The sequence below is a fragment of the Ixodes scapularis genome, unplaced genomic scaffold (assembly GCF_016920785.2).
Source record: "Ixodes scapularis isolate PalLabHiFi unplaced genomic scaffold, ASM1692078v2 ptg000380l_1___fragment_2___debris__unscaffolded, whole genome shotgun sequence".
In the NCBI taxonomy this organism is placed as follows: Eukaryota; Metazoa; Arthropoda; class Arachnida; order Ixodida; family Ixodidae; genus Ixodes; species Ixodes scapularis.
The window spans coordinates 116163-136760 of NW_024609977.1; positions in this window are offsets into that span (position 1 = coordinate 116163).

Genomic DNA, 20598 nt, shown 5'->3' on the forward strand with positions numbered 1-20598 from the left:
TAAAGTGTACGTACCAGACGATGAAGAGGTAATTCATACGGCGTTTATTTGAGATTAATGCCATACAAACAATCGACTCGATCGACGTGTGAGTACGAGAGGAAAGTCCGTCACCAACGAAGCCACGACCGGCTAGCACCGAATGTCAAGAGCAAACAATGATGGGGGAAAACTGGCATTCTATCCCGAAAACAAGGTCGGGGGCATAATAGCAATTCATGAGGGAAAGGTTCACTTCGAAGAAAAGGTCGGGGGCATAATCGCAGGAGTGTTTTGTGGTCCATACCTCTTTTTTTGCTTCCTGGAATGGTAATGCGTGCGAACATCCAGAAGAAAAATCTTCAGAGCGCCGAAATATCAAAATTGTTGGCTTTGACTGTGGATTAAATCGGATTTAGGATTGTAAAACAAGGTTGCAAACGCAAGCCTCAAAAGATCACGCGTGATCGCCGAGAAACCGTCAACCGCGTCTCGATGTGTCTGAACGGGGTCGCTCGCGAACCGTATCCGCAACCGCTTCGCAAACGCAGCTCAACCGCCAGTGTGAACGCGCCATTAGAGCGTTTTGAGAGCGTTTGAAAAAGCGGCGTGCGCTGGCCCGCACGCGGGAGTGGCCCATACGCAGGAGTTTATGGTACTAGTGAGACAAAGGGATGTTTCATGAACACCAAGAAATTAAAAGGGAATGAGTGTGTAAAGCATTATCGGATATGAGCAAAAATTGCGTCCCAATGCGCCGGCGCGCGGCACTGACGCTATGACATGGCAAAATGCCGCGCCGCCGAGTAACAGTGTCAGTAACGGTTGTCATGGTTACGCCACTCAACGGCGCGACGCGACGCAACGCCATTTGTGCTCACCTGTGTTTCATGATTAAAGGTGGTAAAGAAGAAGGCAAGAATGATAAACAAAACACAAGGTAAGGCATACGCTCACCGACTCTTAACGGGCACTGAAGTAATTTTTGAAAAAATGGTCGTTTTTAATATTATATTCTTTAAAAAGTGTTAATTTTCGCATATACCAAGTCGTATGTCACAAAACTGCCTATTCCTGTCAGGGCAATAGAAAAACACGTGGACTCTTTTTTCTCGCGGACTACATTGTGTGGACCAATCAAAGCCCTACAATACGCGCAGATCCCGAAATATTTTGTTATAACTCGTTTCGAAGAGAGTCTGGTAGGTACGCATTCGGATAAGACTCCTCGTTGTCACCGCGAGCGTAGCCATCGCTTGCAACTCGCCGACAAGCGCCCTTCGTCGACCACTTCACTCGGAAGAAAATTATTTCCCAAAAGGTAATGTCGCGATCTTTGGAAACGCTTTTAACGAGAAAAAAAGCTACACACGATTGTGATTTAAGGCTTGTTGGGATGCTTAGAGCGCCTAGATTGAGTTGTCATCACAAAAGACGATCTCAGAATCGACTTCAGTGCCCCTTTAAGCAATAAAGAAAGAACAAATATTGGTCTCATTTTGTGCGCGAGCAAAGCCAAATGTGCAAGCACGAGCATCTTAGTATAAACCATAGCCTCCTGTATACTAACAGAGCCTTACAGATCACCACAAGACACGGTTGCCGAAATCGAAAAGGTGGAGGGGACGACAACGTATGAGGGAAAAGCCATGTGACGGGCGCCCCACTGTGGAGAGACGCCGAAAGACACTTCTCCCGAGCGGGCTCGTGCTCCTAGCGTATCTCGCGCAACCGCTTCTCGTCGGGTTTGAAAACCACGTTTCGGGTCCTCGCCGCTGTAAAAGCTGTGCGCTGCCTCCCAGGTTCCCCGAGAAATGCTCTGCGACTGGTCACTCTGACTCCGTCGTCGAACTGCCAGGCTATGTGGGTATAGAAGTGGCTTTGTCGAAACGATGCCTGTCATACACGAGCGCGCGTATTTGGCAGGAACGCTGTGTGGCCGGAGCTTGCTCTTGTAGGTTCTGCAATGCTCGACTAAAAGGCATTATTACAGCTGATTTATTCAAGGCAAAAGGACGAGAAAAAAAAATGAAGATAGTTGGCGCATTGTGAGGTACGAGAACAGTGTTGCATAAGGCTAGCAAGGCACCTGTACGATGAAGGGCTGCAGTTATACAAAAAGTAATCTTCTAGCCGTCACCTGAGGCACCACCACCTCCATCATCGTCGACGGACGGTGGGACGGGACAGGGGGTGATCCCATTCTCCCCCATCTCGCCCGAAAGCAAAACTGCTGGGCCGATTTCAATAAAGTTTATTCTCTCTCTCTCTACCGGCAAGGTTGAGCTGGCAGAAAATCGAATCTGTGACTTGCCTCACGAATGCCAGAAAGCGCCACAATATTCGTTCCGAACGCTGGCTGCTTGACAAAACCAACATGGGAGGATAATAGTCATTTCCGTTTTTACAAGAAGGACCTGGGCTGAAAGTGGGGCTCAAGATACCGGCAACCGTCATATCGGTGCAAAAGGTTGGTGTGCACGGTGACGAGCTGCGGCAACTTCGTCGACAAGACTACCCCAACGCAGTATTCCACATCCAACGATTCTCTTTCCCTGTGGCAATACTTCCAAAGTAAGTAATGCTAGAAAACAGGCTTTTTTGGAATGAAACTACATATGACCTGAAAATTTTACTTTAGTTTAACGTAGCATATGTTTTTGCAGGCCAGCTGCGCATGAGTGGATTGCAACAGAATACAAAAAGGCTCGTGTGGGATCATTCTCACGAAATATATGGTGTCCGCCCACCCCTTGCCCGGACACTTCTATAGCTATGCTCACGCCAGCCGAGGTTGATGTTAATAAGGCAATGAACAACGCACGCCAGGCTGTTTCGTAGAAATTCAAGAAAGCCGTCGCCAAGTACCTTCCCAGACTTAAAAAAAAAACGCCTCTTTTTCAACCAGTGCAACTGGTGTACAAAGTTGCAACTCTACACGCAAACAGTTCAATTGGATTTACGGCAGTCAGAGAGCAGAGAATTTTTATGCTCATCAGACGCCATTGAACGAATGCATGCAGATTACAGAAGCCAGTAGTCTGACCAGTCCAGTAAGTGTGTTGAGCTTCAAAGTGTTTAAGCAAACCTGTCTAATTTCAGTTGTCACTCGAACTAAAAAAAGGTCTTAATCATTTAATCCCAAATTGTTATTGAAAGCTTCCCATTTTTTTTTTTTCTGGACGAGCATGCTCTTACGTATTTAATGCGACATGATGCACGTCAAAGCCACCAGATTAGCAGGGTCCATGAGTCGGTATTGGGATACGTTGGGGAAGCAGCTTGCGGTCGTTCCTGAAACCATCTGTGACTGAGACACAAGATGCCGTTTCAAGAAAATTAAATTCTTGTGCCTAAACCACCTCAGAGGAAATTCGACTTTTGGGGAATTTGTAATAATTGTTATGGATGGAAATTTATATTCACCAACACGAGCATAGTATTTAGAGGAACGGATATAAATATTATTTCATCTGAAGCGAATAGTTTCCACATACCTTGTAGTTTACTCACTGTGGTTAGTTCGTGGGCACTGGTAAATCCGTTAAATATCAATAGCAATAAAACAAATGTCGTTCTATTTCGCTCTAAATATTTTCTGTGTCAAATAGATATACCATATAAGCTAGATACATCCACCATACAAGTTGCTCTAACTTTAAAACTAACAGTGGTGTTCTTTAACAAATACATGAGTTGGAACGAATACATAGAACGTGTTATTTCTCAGTGATCAAACATAAGGGCTGTGTTCCAAATCTTACCCAAATGGATCCGAATTACTCCGGCGGGTCGTATCACGGGACAGCACAGATTGAAAAACGGTGGACGAGGGCAGGTTTTAGAACGCCAAGGGTACAAAACCCTTACCCTGGAGTAAGATCGAGTAACTTTTGGAACACGGCCAAGGTGTGGTATCTATAAACGTCGTTTTTAGTTACCAGAAAGTTTCAAGATTATTTTATATACCTCATTGTTTGCCAGGTTGTGTGTAACAATAATAAACAACTAAACCTAGACAGATTATACATTGCACAAAAAAAAATGTCTTTCGATTAGTATTCAATGTACCATATACCGTATTTACTCGAGTAAGAGCCACCCTGCCTACCTGAGGGTTCTCTTTTCAGCGGAGCACCCGCGGATTTCCAATCACCGTGATTGACAGCATGATTCCAGCGGTTTACAGGAGAGATAACGTCTTCGCCCAAAGATACTTTCTGTGAATATTGCATTTGTATAGAGAATCGTAATCTCCATCTAGTTATTCGCTATGTTGTTTATGCGTAACGCGATGATTGGCTGTATATGTGCCTAGTAGGAAAGTATAGACGCAGGTACATAGTTCATAAATAGTGCGCCATTACTCGAGTACATACGGTAACAGTCATGCCGGTATTTTATTTTCAAAACTTAAAGTTATGCGTGGTTTTTACTTATACGCACAGACATTAATCCAGAAATATTCAGATAGCAATTATTACAATAACAAATCATTCCTTCACACAGCTTTGCTGGTTGAAAACTCTTCGTTTTTTCTTACGCGTAGTCCAGAGCACTGGAGAGTGCAAAATCCCAGGATCAATTGCGGATTTCAAATGCTCCAGTATATTGTACTATCTAACGTTAATGAACTTTTTAAAAAGAATAATAAAATAAAAATATATTAAATAAGCAAATTAGAAAACTGTATTTTAACAACAATTGAAATTGTACAAGTAATGTTCTGTTCGGTTTCACTGCAAGCGCATAGGAGTCGTAAGCGACGAATATGAGTACTTCATGAAGACTGGTTCCAGTACATACAAGTGCAAATCTTGCACGAAACGCAATGGCTCCGACGAAGTAAGTGTTACCGCTGGGAACCACTCCTCGGAACAAGACGACGCAACAACGGCGAGCGCCTCAAGTAGCCGCAGCGCGTGCGGCTGTGTGAACAATCTCCTTCAGGCACTGCACGACAAGTTTGATTCACTAATAAGAGAAGTGGCCTCTGTCAGGGCTGATAACGCGTCCCTGCACTTGCATCTGGCCCGGAATACGTAGCTAGTACGTCGCTTCACCGCCCAAGCCGCACTGCCACCCCCGATTACAACACCGCTTCAAGTGCCCAGCCCTGAACCAGCGACCTTCGCGTCGGCCTTTGGCAGAAACTCTCGGACCGACGGCGGCAAGGCGACGCCTGGAAGCACTCGTTCTACTATCCACAATTCTTCGTCGAAACCTGCCGTGACTGTGGTTTCCTCCGCAATACCGGTCCAGGTGACGGGCGAGGTAGCGCCGAAAGAAGCTGATGAATTTACGCTCGTCCAACGGAAGAAACACGTCAAGCCTTTGTCTGGAACCTGTGCAAGCAGTAAGCTATCGTCAGTCCCTATACCACCGAGGCTTAAGGCACTTTTTGTTCCCGCCTTAGTCCGGAAACCTCGTGCGATGATGTAGGAGCCGCTCTTACTGCCTTTCTGAAAAAGAAACCTTTCACCTGCATCAAGTTGAAAACAAAACATGATAGTTATTCTTCTTTCCACATAACTGTGAACGAGGAAGACTTCAACAAAATTAATGTGGCGGACGTCTGGCCAATGGGATTTCTTTTCAGACCATTTTTTGGAGCTGTACGGGGTAATGATGATTCTGAAGCAATTACGACAAATTAGATCACACCATGAATTGTTCACTCTTTTACCAAAATGTACGCGGGTTGCGCACAAAAGCTAATATATTTTTTAACAACGGCGTCTTAAGTGATTTCGATATTATTTCCCTAACCGAAATTTGGTTAAACAGCTCCTTCGCAACAAATGATTACTCCCCCCCCCCCCCCCCCCCCCCCCCGAATACACAGCCTTCCGCCGGGACAGAGAATATGTAAATTTAACTGTAAACTTCGGTGGCGGAGTCCTCATTGCAGTTAAAAATAACTTGCAAGAGGTTCGCAGGTTTGCTCTTGAGTCAGACTGCGAATCCGTTTGGATTGAAATACCTCTCCGTGACAACACTATAGCCTTCTATGGGTACGTTTTATTTTCCTCCTTACTTTAATGCATCTATGCTTTCTGATCAGTTAGGCATAGTGGGAGATAAGTTAGATGTAGACCGACACAGTATACTCATACTTGGCGACTTCAACATTCCTGATATAAATTGGAGTCCAGAACACTCAGCTCTGCCCACTCGTAATGCCTCACCAAAGGCAAATATTCTTTTGTCTTTTGTAACTTTCAGGGACTTAACCAATGGAATAGTCTTCAAAACCATGCGGGAAATGTCCTAGATCTTGCTCTATCTAACTTTGTCATCAACAGCCTAGTGTATGTCCTTAACCCATTGGTATCACCCGATGTTTGGCACGTCCCATTTCTTGTCCCCTTTCAGCTTTTCGTGGGGAACGTGAAGCAAAAAACAAGTCCTGAGTCATTCTCCTTTTCAAGAGGCGATTACTTTGGTTGATTTCAATGTTTAGATAACGTAAACTGGGCACACATATATAACATGACTGATGTAAACTGTGCGGTAGCAGCGTTTACTAAACATATCGGATCTGCAATTGAGCGCTTCGTTCCTAAGAAACGTCCTCAAACAACTGGTTATCTTCACTGGTATTTTTCGAGCTGAGATCAAGTTTTCAGATTCATATTGCGATATCATAGGAAATATAAGGCGTCTAACTCAGCCGGTCTGGTACATCGAATTTCCCGAATCACGCGAGCAGGCAAAGTCTTTGTTGCAGCACGATAAGAAAGTGCACCATGAGTCAGCAGAGCGCAGTTTATATCGTGACCCATTGCAGTTCTGGAGGTACGTCAAAACCGTAAAGCCACAACTTCATCGACAACAGACAGTGCAGACTCGTCTGGAATTCCGATTAGTAAACCCGAAGATGTAGTGAACGCTTTTGCGAGCTATTTCGCCTCTGTGTATTCTTGCAGCCGGAATGGTTTATTTGCGCCCGACGTTGCTGACAATAGCAGCGATTGCCTATCAATTCCATTCTTTGAAAACGCTGACGTGAAACTTGCATTCCAAAAACTAAAAACCTAAGTTATCGGTCGCGTTTGACAGTATCTCGAATTCTCTCTCTTTCATTTTCACATTCATTCTAGCGCATATTTTTAACCTTTCCTTATCGACCTGCACTTTTCCTTCGATTTGGAAAAATGCGATAACCGTGCCGATACATAAGAAAGGAAGGACAGATGATCCAAAAAAAACTATAGACCCATTTCATTATTATGTTCATTTGCAAAGGTTGACGAAATAGTACGTTTGGAACATATTTCGAGCTTTTTTAAACAAAAGATTCTCCCCTCACAACATGGTTTTGTGCGCGGAAGATGAGTGGAATCAAACTTGGTGTCCTTTCTTAATTTCGTTTCGCCTGTCGTGTGTGTCAGCGGGGTCAGGTTGACACTGAATATCTTGATACGTGTAAGGCATTCGATTTGGTTGACCACTCGTTACTTTTACAAAAGCTGAAATCGTACGGTGTGAGTACTACACTATGCACATTGCTTCACAATTATTTATCTGATAGACACAACTTTGAACGTATCCTTGGTCATCTCTCCCGGCCTTTTGTCACCCTCTCTGGTATTCCCCAGGGGTCCATTCTTGGGCCAATTCTTTTTAATGTTTTCATAAACGACCTTAGTTGATGTGTTCTACATTCAGAAATCCTGCAATACGCCGATGACATCAAGTTATTTAGGCATATGATATCTGTAGAGGACTGTATGAAACTAATGGATGATGTCAAATCAGTGAGTAATTGGTGTAGTCTCAACAGGCTGACACTGAATTTCACTAAGACTGTTGTTATGTCATTTGCTAAGAAACTAAGGCTTTTTCATTTCTGTTACCAACTCGGCAATGCCCCACTGCAAAGGGTTGATTGCACTCGTTATCTTGGAGTTTATACAGACTCTTCTCTGTCACTTTATACGCATGTCAATAACATTCTCAACGCCTCTTTCCGTATGTTAGCTGTCATATCCAGAATTACACGTGAGTTTTCCATGTCGGCCTGTATTATGCAGTTATACTTTTCATTAATTAGGTCTAAGCTAGAGTTTTCCTCAGTTGTGTAGAATTATATTTGGCGTACGCACCAATATTCGATTAAATATGTCCAGAAACGTTTTTTTTTTTTGTTTTTTTTACGATTGCTTTGTTGGTTGCACTGTTTACTTTGAATATAGAAGACCTTTAGAACGACACAATATTTCTACTTTGAATGCCATACGACGCGACAGAGATCTCATATTTTTGTTCAAATGCCTTCACGGAGTCATTGATTGCCCTGACCTAACTTCAGCGATAAATATTCATGTTCCGAGAAGATTTTTGCGAATTTCTCTTCCATTTTATGTTAATCACTTCTTCCAAACCTGCCCCCGTGACACGCATTCAGACCTTGTATTATACTTTTGATGATTTCTGCATTGACATTTTTAACCCATCCTTTGCAGCGTTCAAGTTGTCTCTTATAAATCTATAAATTTTAACCTATATTTTGTAGCGTTAAAGTTTTCTCTTGTCAATTTCTAGAATTCTTTTTGCTGTAGGTTACTTGTGCATCATTACAAAGGCGAAAGTTGTTCATGAGCACAAAAAATAAACAAATGAATGAATGAATGAATGATATCGCTCACAAAGACTAATAATCTTCAGGGGCATCCCAGAATGAACACCATGAGAGGGTTTGTCACTGGTAACCAAGGTTGATAGCACAGTGGATGCAATGTTTGGTTTTGGCCTTCATGCAGGTGCTGTGTTCTGCCTTATACCCAGCTTCAAGACTCTAGCCACGTGACCCTGACCGGAGACACGATTGGCCTGAAACACGCATAGCGTACCCTGCTTTCAATACTGAGTGAAGAGAACAGCTTCATGAAGGCCAGTGTTTGAACTTCCAAAGAAATTGTCTAACCCAAACGTGACCCAAAACACGTCAAGGTTGAAGATACCATATTTTACGCTGTATAACCCACATTATAATTTAAAATGAAGAACTCAGTGCGACTATTTTTTGATCAAGATGTCCACAAATAAATAAATGAATATAAATGTATGTATATTTGTTTTACCAATAAATTTAAATGATATGTACACTGTAAGATTCGCGGTGTTAAACTTCAAATTTTTTACAAAAAAAGGTATGCATAAAAGACTACACGGACAACACTTTTTCCTACTTTCAACACACGATGAACCGCCGACGCTCGCAGACAGAAGGTTGCGATGCTGCGCGGACGTTTTTGAAAGATGCTGCGTAGGGTACGCCGGGCGCAACGGCTGGCTTAGCAACCGTTCGAAGGGCAAAGGATTCGCGACGACAAAGTAGCGTCTTGTATCTTCAGTAAGCTAAAGGTGCTCGAGCGTCCAACGCTCACACTTCCGCAGAGTAAGAGCGGCCGGCCAGACTGAGGCGCAGTCGGTTCTCGAGTCGCGATTGCTACTTCGTTGATGTGCCTACATTAATGACATGAGCCCTGGCAGTCGAAGCAGCTGGCCCTCTCGAGACTTCATTGGAGTTCAATAGGCGACTTTATAGCGATAGACTGTCGTGACAGGAGTAGAACTCATTTTGGTAGCGGCGTAAGCAGCGGCTTTATGTTCTTTGACGCGTGCGTCTAGAACGACGAAACATGCGCAGAACCATTAAATATTAAAAAAAACACAGCACGCAGAAAGAAATACAAACATGGCTGGAACACGGACAAACTAGAAGACGTTAACGCTACAAAATACATATACTTAAAAAATCGACTGGAAGAGTCATAGATAATCGAACCTAAAAAAACTGAAGATGGAGATGACGTCAACGCCAAGCTAAGGCGTCAATACCGACGGGAGAGCAGCCTGCAAAAACTGCAATAGTCCTATAGGTAGCTGAGGACGCTTTCGTGATCGCAGTTATAAGGCGCCGGTGACGTACGCCCCGTTAGGTTGGCTAAATAAAATTATGGCCCCGAGCGAGTGCATGAATGACTCTCTTCCACTTTCCTACCTCTCCAGTGAAAACAAAAAGGTCGAGGGTCTATAGCCTAGGTGACATAAAACACCATTGAGCTAGCTAAAATAATGGGATGGTCGCAAGTCTATAGCTCGAGAGAAATACATCCCTTTATAGCGGGCTAAAGCACATTGAAAGTTTGGAGGCATATAACTTTGGTAGCATAAAGCACAATTGAGTCGCCTAAAAAAAATCAATGGTCGGGAATCTATATATTAAGGAACGTACACCACTCTATAGCCGGCTAAGGCGCATTAAATAGTCGCGGAAATATAGCATTAAGGACATACGTTTTTCTAAAGCTCGCTAAAGGAAATTGAACAGTCGCGAGTTTATAGCTTCATAGGCACATATTATTCTGTAGCCAGCTATAGAAATTTGAAAGGTCGAGATTTTATAGCTTTGAAGGCAGATCGTTTTGTAGGTAGCTTTAGCGCGTTTGATGGTTTCTTATGGTTGACGATAGAGGGCTATATACGGTGATGGCTTACCATAACATTTTCCATAGACGTCCATAGACCATTTCCGCATGGGATTGGCTCCGACAGCCCAATGTTGGGCAGCTTATACCTGTGTATATCCAATATTAATCAGCCATTGGCTATGGCAGTACACTGTTTACCAGCCTATGCCACCACATCACCAATATTGGAAAACTCTTGACTTTGACAGTTCAATGTTAACCAGCTTAGACCAGCATACATATCCAATATTGGAAAGCCATTGGCTCTGACAGTCTAATATTGTACAGGTCATACCGGTGTATATCCAATATTGGAAAGCTATTGGCTTTGACAGTCCAATATCGGGCAACTTATGCCGGCGTATAGCCAATATGAAAGCCATTGGCTCCGACAGTCCTATATCGGTCAGTTTTTGCCGCCGTATATTCAATATTTAAAAACCATCGGCTTTGACAGTTCAAAGTTGGTTGGTTGGTTGGTTGGTTGTATTGTTCGCCAGACGTGACATTTGCCTCACTCACGGTGGGCACGTTTCACGGGCCTGGGTTATTGTAGGTTGATGAGGGTGAATGCGGGGAAAGGGAAGGGAAAATATGGTGATGAAGGGGTCCGGGGATGACGAGGGAAGCGTTACCAAAATAATGACTAAACAAAGTTGGATAGCTTATGCCGGTGTATATCTAATATCGGAAAGTCATTGTCTTTGACAGTCCAATATTGGACAGTTCATGCCGGCATATATCCAATATTGGAAAACCAGTGACTTTGACAGTCCAATGTTGACCATCCAATGCCAACGTATCACCAGTATTGTAAAACCATTTGCTCTGATAGTCCACTATTAGCCAATGTGATTCCAATATTGGTAAACATGTGGCTCAGTTGGGCCATTGCTGGGCCATTACCTGCCACATCAAATCCAGTGTTTGTCCAATACTGTGTGCTGCCTGGGATCCGTCGAGTGATAGGTTGTTGAGGAAGGCACACGGTCCTAGTGACGCAGTTCTTGTGTCCAATGCGTGAGGTCGGGTCGGCTGACATGTTTGGGGTACCGCGGATGTAGCGTACTAAAATACCAGAGGTTTCGGAGGAAATGAGATGCAAAATAGTCCACTAAATCCTAAAATGTTTGTACCAAAATGCAGGTTTATGACTTTTACCCTCCTTCTTGTTTGCTCACTGAACGATATGTAGGTAGTAAATTATCATTCTCAAATCGTTTATCAAAGCTCAAAATTTATTTTATATCCCCCTTATTGTTTACATATTTTGTTATTCGTACGGCCTTTGTGTTAACTCTAACTTTAATGCGCAACATTTTAATTTTTGACAAGTCAATACTTGTGGCAATGTGCGGCATCTGTGCTATACGCCTCGCAAGTGGGCTCATTTTCGTCTTCTGCGCATGAGAAAGGAAGTAGCGGTGACGTCAGAACGCCGAGCCCTGATTGGCTGATCGCGACACCCTATCTCAGCGTCGTCTGCTCTCCTTTGCAACGTCGTCTGCTCGCAACATCGTCTGCGTCTGTCTTACCTTTCCTGCGACTTTCGGAAGTGCAGGTCTTTACGAGCGAGCTCGACTTCACCTTTCAGAGAGGGCAGACGAAATAACTTGAGCGGTACGTTTTTGTCTAACAACTAGCAGACACGCATCAAGGAGGGAAGTCAAAGGACTCACTGGCGAGGTGTCCCGAGGCGCCGGGGTTTGTTTGCTAAGAACCGAGAGGTGGATGTGTTAGTGTCCGCAAGTTCCCTCCCAAATACTTTTTCCCTCCTTTTGTGTGCGGCGAGACTCCTCACTTTTTAACGGCGTCGGCGGGTTCGTGCGGTTGGCGCAGTTAACGTCGTCTGCTTTAAGTCTGCTAGTCAAAGCGACGGTTGCTATGCCTTTCCTGCGTCTGTCGGAGATTCACCGCTTTTTCACCGGCGAGAGTCACCGTTGCCTCGGGAAACAAGGAGATAACAAGAGGAAGAAATTGACCTCTTAATCTAAAACTGACGTCAGCGATCAAAGTATAATACGGGAAGGGTTCACAAGGGTCGCTCGGGCATATTCCATTCAGCACACCAGCCGGTCGTGGGCAGACGGTCGCCGAGTCGCGGAAAGCCTGCTAGGCCTAACTTCCGTGCTCGCTTGGTCGCGTTCGGTGGAATCGTGACCGTTGGAGCTTTTCCCGGGTGTTTGTGGATCCAGCGTTTTTGTTCGTCGTGGTCTGTTTCAAGTAATTTTTACTTTTTCTTGCTGCTTGAAGTCGGGACGCGTGAGAAGCGCACGTAGAAAAATGAACGTCCGTGGGTCGTCGCGACCGCGACGCTGTCGGCCATGCTGATTTGATCGTAAGAAGTGCGTAAGACAGCTTCGGAGCTGTCGTAGGATTTCGTCGTAACCTGCGCAAAACTTACGGAAATTTTATTTCGTGAAAAGTTATGTCTTACGCACATTTTTGGCGTAAGATCGTATCGTGAATCTGGCCCCTGCACTTCCGAAAGTCGCAGGAAAGGTAAGACAGACGCAGACGACGTTGCGAGCAGACGACGTTGCAAAGGAGCAGACGACGCTCAGATAGGGGGGGTCGCGAGCAGACGACGTTGCAAAGGAGCAGACGACGCTCAGATAGGGGGGTCGCGAGCAGACGACGTTGCAAAGGAGCAGATGACGCTCAAGGTGCATACGCACATTCGCGTTTGAACGCGTTTGAGTGCGTTGCGGAGTCCTTGCGGCCAGGCGCGGCCGCTTGCAGAGCGACGCGCGCCTCCCCGCAACGCTCGGTAGCGCGACGCAAGCGAGTAGAGACTTGTTCAACTTTCCGGAGCGTTGCGGTGCGTTCGGGTGCGTTCGACCAATCAGAAGCCGAAAGAGGAGAGAGGGTGACGTGTTCGCTCGCCCCACCCGGCCGACTCGGCGAGACGTCTGGAGACGTATCCGGTTCGCCGGTCGCAGAGCTTGCTTTTTCGTTTTGGGGAGCGGTGGGGACTGTATTTTCCAAGGCTGCGATGGTTCAAGCTTGACAAAACATCGGGGAAGCCGGCGAGATTGTCCCAAGATCGAACACTTCGACGCTGTCGCTGTGCGCCGCCATGTTGCCTTGGATTTCGCTTACTATTGGTGAGCCACTAGCGACGATAGCGCGTTCTGATTGGCTCTTGACTGCGGTTGACTGCGTGTCAACGCAACTGTGCGTACAAGTTTGGCGCAAGCGGTCTTCGCAACGCAACGCGTCCGCTTGCCGCAACGGAACGCACCGCGCTCAAACGCGAATGTGCGTATGGGCCTTCAGATAGGGGGGTCGCGATCAGCCTATCAGGGCTCGGCGTTCTGACGTCACCGCTACCCCCTGCGCAAGAAGCAGACGAACTTGCCCTCCGCATACTTGCGATTATTGAAAAACTTTAATTGACACGATAAAAATTCATTCCAGGTGGAGCGTCTTACGGAGTGTATCGTGAAAATTCTTGATTTGGATACTAAACTGGTGAGAGGCGCCAAATGTTTCATGCAGTTATTAAAAAAAAAATAAGAAAAAGGAAAAATTTTAATTTGTTACTTACGCGCACTAGCCTTCCGGTAGTGTGACTGCTCATACTTAATTACATGATACCATGAAGGCATCGGGTAATTGTGATCTAGATAATATACAGCACGCGACCACACACTCAAAGCATAACCTGGCCAGCTAGCCATGAAATTGGTAGCTATATAAAGTTAATGAAACAGACACATTCACACTAAGCGGTTTATCGAGATAAGCAGACGACACAGGTTTGTGACTGAATGGCCGCTTGTAGTCTAGGCAGAATGGCAGCTGCTCTTTCGTTCACTCTATGGTACCATCTTCACCCAATAAATTAAACTGGTCATTCCCGGGCCTTTCTGCCATTTTAAGTCGCTTGTTGACTAGATCGGCTGAGTGATGAATAAAAACAAGATTCCAACGGTTATAAGATTATTAGAATATATTTGCTGGTTTGAAGCATTGCGTGAAATTAAAACAGGGTTTACGAAACACACAATTTCGTCCCAGGGTTCGCTAAAAAGTGTTTTAGAGGTCTGCATTACATGAATTTATTTTCTCCGCTTAAACTTGTCAAGTCTCACTTCACATGATGTATGACACGTCTTCCCTTTGATGTGGATTCTTCGTCCAGTTATCTGATAATAGAATGTAATACAATCATAATTAGTATATTTACGTAAACGGAACTACACGAAAAAAATATATAGACCGTAACGCAGCAAACATTAGTGTAGTTATTTCGTTCGTTAGTTATCTCTTCAGATAGCTAGCTAGCTCGCTGGCTGGTTGGTTATTTGTTCATTTATATGATGAATAATTTATTTATTTAAATGGTTAGTATGTTAGTCAGTTCGCATGTTTGTTTTCAGTGTACTTACTAACTTTTGTATCAATTATATTCCCGTTTATTTGGTAATTGTTGATCGATCACTTTTGATATATTTCTTTTTTTTACCGATGACTTTACATTTTCCTGGGACATAAAACACACAAAAAGAAACAAGTGTTGTAAAACATAACGGCATAAAGGCATCAAAAATTGAAATGCAATTCAATATATGTCAATCTTTATACGGATACTTATACGAAAACTGTAATTGGCCTATAACAAAATCTGCCTCATCTGGAGAAAACCAAGAGGGGCCTATTATATTGCGTGTTATCGGTTCAGTCTCCCGATATAAAAATGAGGTGCCGGTTTCTTCATAGATGCAACGGATGTTAGTCTAAACGAGAAAAATATCCCTACTAAAATTGGTGATACGAAAAAAAAGGTCCCTGCTGTGTCAAAAAAAAAAAAAGAAGGAAACTGCGGCGAAAGCCGAGATGCTGAGCACTCTGATGCGCGCACTTACTCCAGTTAATTTAGCGCAACATTTTTTTTTTAGTTAAGCTTTCCCGAAGAATACAGGTGTTTTCGTAGATCTGTTTTCCCGCTCCGCTGCGCCCTCTGCAGCGAGGGAAACCCTACTGCGCATGCGCGCCGTTAATCTCGCCTGCGCAGACCGTTGCTGGACGGCAGAGACTATCGGAGAAATTCCCCATTTTCGCTCAAAATATGGCGCTAAATTTAGTGGAGAAACCTTTTTATTTTTTTTTTTTCGCTAAATGCAGAAATCAAAATTAACAAAGAAAAAAACTTTCCGCGAATCTTTTTGGTCGTGGCGGGCAAATATACGAGGCATTTCTAAGCTAAATTTAACGAGTAAAATTTTCACGATAACATTATCGGTAATTTTTCTCGCTAAATTTAGTGCGAAAAGTTTCTCCGCCTGATGTCACGCGACATCAAGATGAGATTCGAAACTATGGCGGCACGTGATACTCGGATGTTACGTGTCGCGGGGTGTCACGTGTTATCAAGACGTTACACGCATGACGCTTAGACATCACGTCACGTGACGCTGTGACGTTACTTGAGGTGACGTCACGACGGTGTGGGACATAACGACGTCGCACAGTATTATGACGTCAGTGAAAATTTTACGTCATGTGACAGTGACGCCGCACCCACGACCTTCATACATGAAACACCTGTCAATGATTCACCGCGAAATCTCGCCGATAAACACGCTTGAGGTAAATTACCAGCTAGCCTTCTAGAATAGAAATAGCATTGAAATCTCTCGCTGCCCTAGCTATGTCACATCAATCTTGTTAAAAACAATGACCTTGCCGGCTACGAGTTCGTAGGATAGTGCAAAATTGGTTTGGAAAGTCTGGATAATCGGCGGATCCTATTAAATAAAAACTACAAAAAAATAATTTTGAGCTACCACTTGCAGGGGAATAATTATATATCCTCTCTACTTCTATGCAACACTTTTTCCAGGTTGATGATGTTTTTCTTTCTTTCTTTCTTTTTTTTCGCAAACAGCACCTGTATAAGCTTTAAAAAAAAGCTACTATTTCGCAGAAACAGCTACCTGAAAACTAATCTTTCTATCCATCTATTTTCTTTATTTTAACAGCTTCCTGTGGACATGGCGGACATTAGGCTTCAGATGGACTACTACGAGGTTCGTACATTTTAGCGAATCCTTCATTAGCTTGTTGAATTAGAATTCTGAGTTTCGCCCACACCCTACTAAGAAAATCAAGGGGCTTAGGGACTGAGACAACACATTTATATTTGAATTTGATCTCTACTTTTACTATTTGGGGCTCTATAGCAATTAGCCCCTCTCTTAGCAGGACGCGAGTAAAGTGACCGGAAGTCCGATGCTTGTCCCGAAAGTCTAGCATCTGTTGGGGTTCCGTCCGAGTCAGCTGTTTCTCTTTGTCAATTATGTCCGTGTCAGTTGTTTGTATCTGTCGCCTTAAGGCCCTGTCACACTGCGGAAACAGTCGCAGAACTTTGTCCTTCAACACGAGGAAAACATGTTTTCGGGGACCCTGTCACATTGCGGAAACAGCAACAGTCCGGAAACATGTTGCTGTCGTCCGAAAACCATGTTTCCCAACTTGTTCTCCGACACTCGGGGAACATCCTGTCACACCGAGAAAGTGTGTTGGAAGAACACAAATTGGCCTCCTCTCCTGCTCGCTGCCTCCCTCTCTCTCTCGCCCTCGTCTGCCCGGCCGGCTAAGCTAAGCTACAAGCGCGAGCTCCGGGCTTTCAGCATCCCTGCCAAGCACGCGCGCTCGTGCAGTGCAAGCACTGTTCTGGGCCAGATGCACGCGCTTGTAGCATCGGCTGCGTATGGACCGAAGCTGAAACGAAGTATAGGCGGCTAGGCTCAGATCCGCTGGCTCCGCTCGCCCCTTGAATCGTTGCCATTTCGGATCGCCGTCTCATCGACGTCGCTCTATTGTAGTCGATTCATCAGCCGCGCGAACCATCTCGTGCTTTCTGGATTTGGCGGTTGCGTTTTGCTACAGGGCTAGACCCTTGCACGATGGCACACGCGCCGGCCACAGCAGCAGCTTCTGCTTTGGTGCTTCTTTGTGCAATCGATTCAGGTGATTCTGACGATCAGCTGCCGCCGCGCAAGAAGCCGCGTACAAAATGGCCCTTCACGCTTGACGTTGGCCCTGTCACATTGAGGAAACACGGCGGAAACATCAACAAAACATGTTTCTCAACAGTCGGGAAACATGTCGGCTGTCGGCTCTGTTGCCCGACAACCCTGTCACATTGAGGAAACAGCAACACAACATGAACGACAGCGACAGTGTTGTCTCGGTGTGACAGCTTTTGGCAACGGAAACCTCGGCAACTTGTGTCGGACGACACGTGTTGCCCATTTCGGTGGCTGAGCGAATTTGTTTCCAGCGACACGGCAACATCTATATTTTTCAGTACAGATAGTCGCACGAGAATACTTTAATAATTGACAGCTCCCCATTTCTAAGCAGCCTCATCGCTATTGCAATTAGCACATCACTTCTTGCACTGTGTGGTTTGTCAGAGCGGTCGAGTTTATTCGAGCAGTTCAGTGTTTCGCTCGAGATGCCGCCGAACCCTTCAACTGTGCCGTTCCCTTCGACTGAGGAGTTGAAAATGATCACGATGGTCGAGGAACGTCGATTTTTGTGGGACGTGCGAGATGAGCGATATCACCGACGTGATCTTAAAGACAAAGGGTACAGCGACATCGCAGAAGCGTTGGGGCCCCAGTTTACAGGTATGTATGAATGATCCGGCCCGGGATTTGCTTTAGGCCGCTCTTGGAGTGAAAAGACAAACTACTTCGCTAATATTTTCGCCTTCACTTGAGCAAAATATGTCTGCGCCCTGCCTTGTTGAGTGCATTTGGTATCAAGCCTCGAGATCCCCTCGTGAGCGAGGGTTTTATCTGGTTTTATATTTTGTTGCGACGTATTGCGCAAGCGAGTAACATTGACACTCCCGTCGCCCATGCGCTCGTGCAAGGGAAGCAGGATCAAGCAGCCAGAGCTCGCGCTTGGGGCCTTTGCACTTAGTTCAAGTGAAGGTGACACGAAAGTATGTGTGCTTAATAGAGCTTTCACCTAATTATCAAAGCCACAAAGAGCGAGTGTAGTTACACGCGCTGCAAGTGCCGATGTCCGCAGCAGTGATTTTTTGGAAGCAACCATATAAATCGAACGGCATTTCGCACGCGCATTCGTCGAAGCCTTTTGTCGCAATTTGCTCCGACTATTTTAGAAAAGGCCAGCGCACGGAGTGTGCATAACTGCGTTCTCTTATGCTCCTTGATGGTTGGGTAATTTCGTAAAAGGTCTATTGTTGCCTTTTTCGGAAGTAATTTTGTGGACTATACGGTATACCTACCTTGCTTTGCTTGTCCAATCACTCTCACACCTGAAATGAGCCAGCATTTATATTCCACACTCGAATCTGATCTAAAGGGAGGGGCACATAGTCAGTTTGCGCCATATATGGCACCCTTGAATGACTTATTTTACGATCATGCCCCTACGTAACATACAATGATTTTTGTTTCAAGCAGCGGCAGATGTCAAATCCAAGTTTTCCAATCTACGGTCACAGTTCCAACGAGAAAACCGAAAGGTTAAGGCAAGCAACAAATCGGGGACAGGCCCCGATGACGTTTACGTACCCCGATGGGGGCACTACAGGGAACTACTGTTCCTGTTGAGTTCATGCCCCCGACACGAAAGCCAATCGAATATGTCTGACTCCGATGTAAGTGACAAACAAGAGTAGCGACTACAGGTGCACATTTATTTGCACATATGGCAACACTTTCTTCACATGCATGTCATCTCAATCAGTAGAATGCAATGAACTTTCGACGCCACATTCATGCCGAGTGTGCCACACAGCATATAATTTCGAGGCTCCATAATTATCTTCACAAGCATGTAACGTAAACAATCCCAATGTTAACAGTACCCGATACTCCCTGTTGTTAGTGTTAATCGGTGGATGTCAAAAATAAAACATGGCATTGGGGCCAATGTCTTCAATCTAAGCCGAAACATAATTTATTGGTTGAATTCTCTCTCTCTCAATGTGGTTTCCCGTTATCATAAATCCTTGAACAACAAAAATTGCTCTACCCAAGAGAACAAAATTAACAGGATTGACAAACAGCAAAAACAGATGTCCTGCAAATGAAATAAAAATGATTTCGTCATGCACATAACGTTGCTTTCCATTTCACAGTCGCAGACTCAATCACAAGCTGAATCACAGGCTGAACCAGATACAGGGGCTGGTGATAGTCCTTGGGGACACTTGGACGGCAGCGACGTAGTGGACCCCACAAACTTTGGGTTGGAAGATGAGGCCTGCAGCCTGAGTCAAGATCCCAACAGTGGTGTGACTCATACTCCCCGTGGAATGTACGACGGTGCGAGCTCCAGTAGTAGTGGGAGCAGCACTGCGCTATCCAACAGGCCTGGAAAAAGGAGACAAGAAGAAAACTGTGCTGACCAGAAGCGGCAGCTTTTGGAGACTGCTGTGCACGCTCTTAAAAAAATCAGTTAAAGCGACTAAGTCGAGAGATGAATGCGATGATTTTGGCGTTACAATTGCACACGCACTCCGGCGAGTGCCAGAAGGCCCACAGAGGCAACTGGCCAGCATGTTGGCATATCAGGCAGTTGTGAAGTGCTCTCTTAATCTAAACGATCAGGTCGAGATTGTACAGGCAGCACCTGATCAATGAAGACCCTGGCCAGCAGTTATTTCTCCTCTATTCAAACATTGCGCACTTTATATTTTCAGTTTTCCTTTCTTGATCATTAGGAACGGACGTAGATTTCTTGATCGCATGTTTGCAGCTCAAGTTCGAAGTTGTATTCGTGTATTGCAATCACTGCCGCAAATCAAACCATATGTAACAGTGAAATGGTTAAATGCCTACCTGAATGTTATTTTGTTTTAAAGTTTCAACTACTGTTCCAAGAGGTGATACTGCTACTCTTGGTGTTTATCATAGTTCACTTTAATGCTTTTACATTTCCTTTTTTGTGTGTGCTTATACGCAGTATTGTATTCAAATAATTTATTTTTGTTCCAACTTTTCCTGTAATGACCCACAGGATAACAGTATTGGATAATAAATAAAATGAAAGTATAACCAGAATGTTAGGGCGAAAACGAGCTGGTGATGATTGAACATGGTGAACTGAACCCCGAGGCTCGGGAAAAAGAAGGGCGACGAAAGAGAGG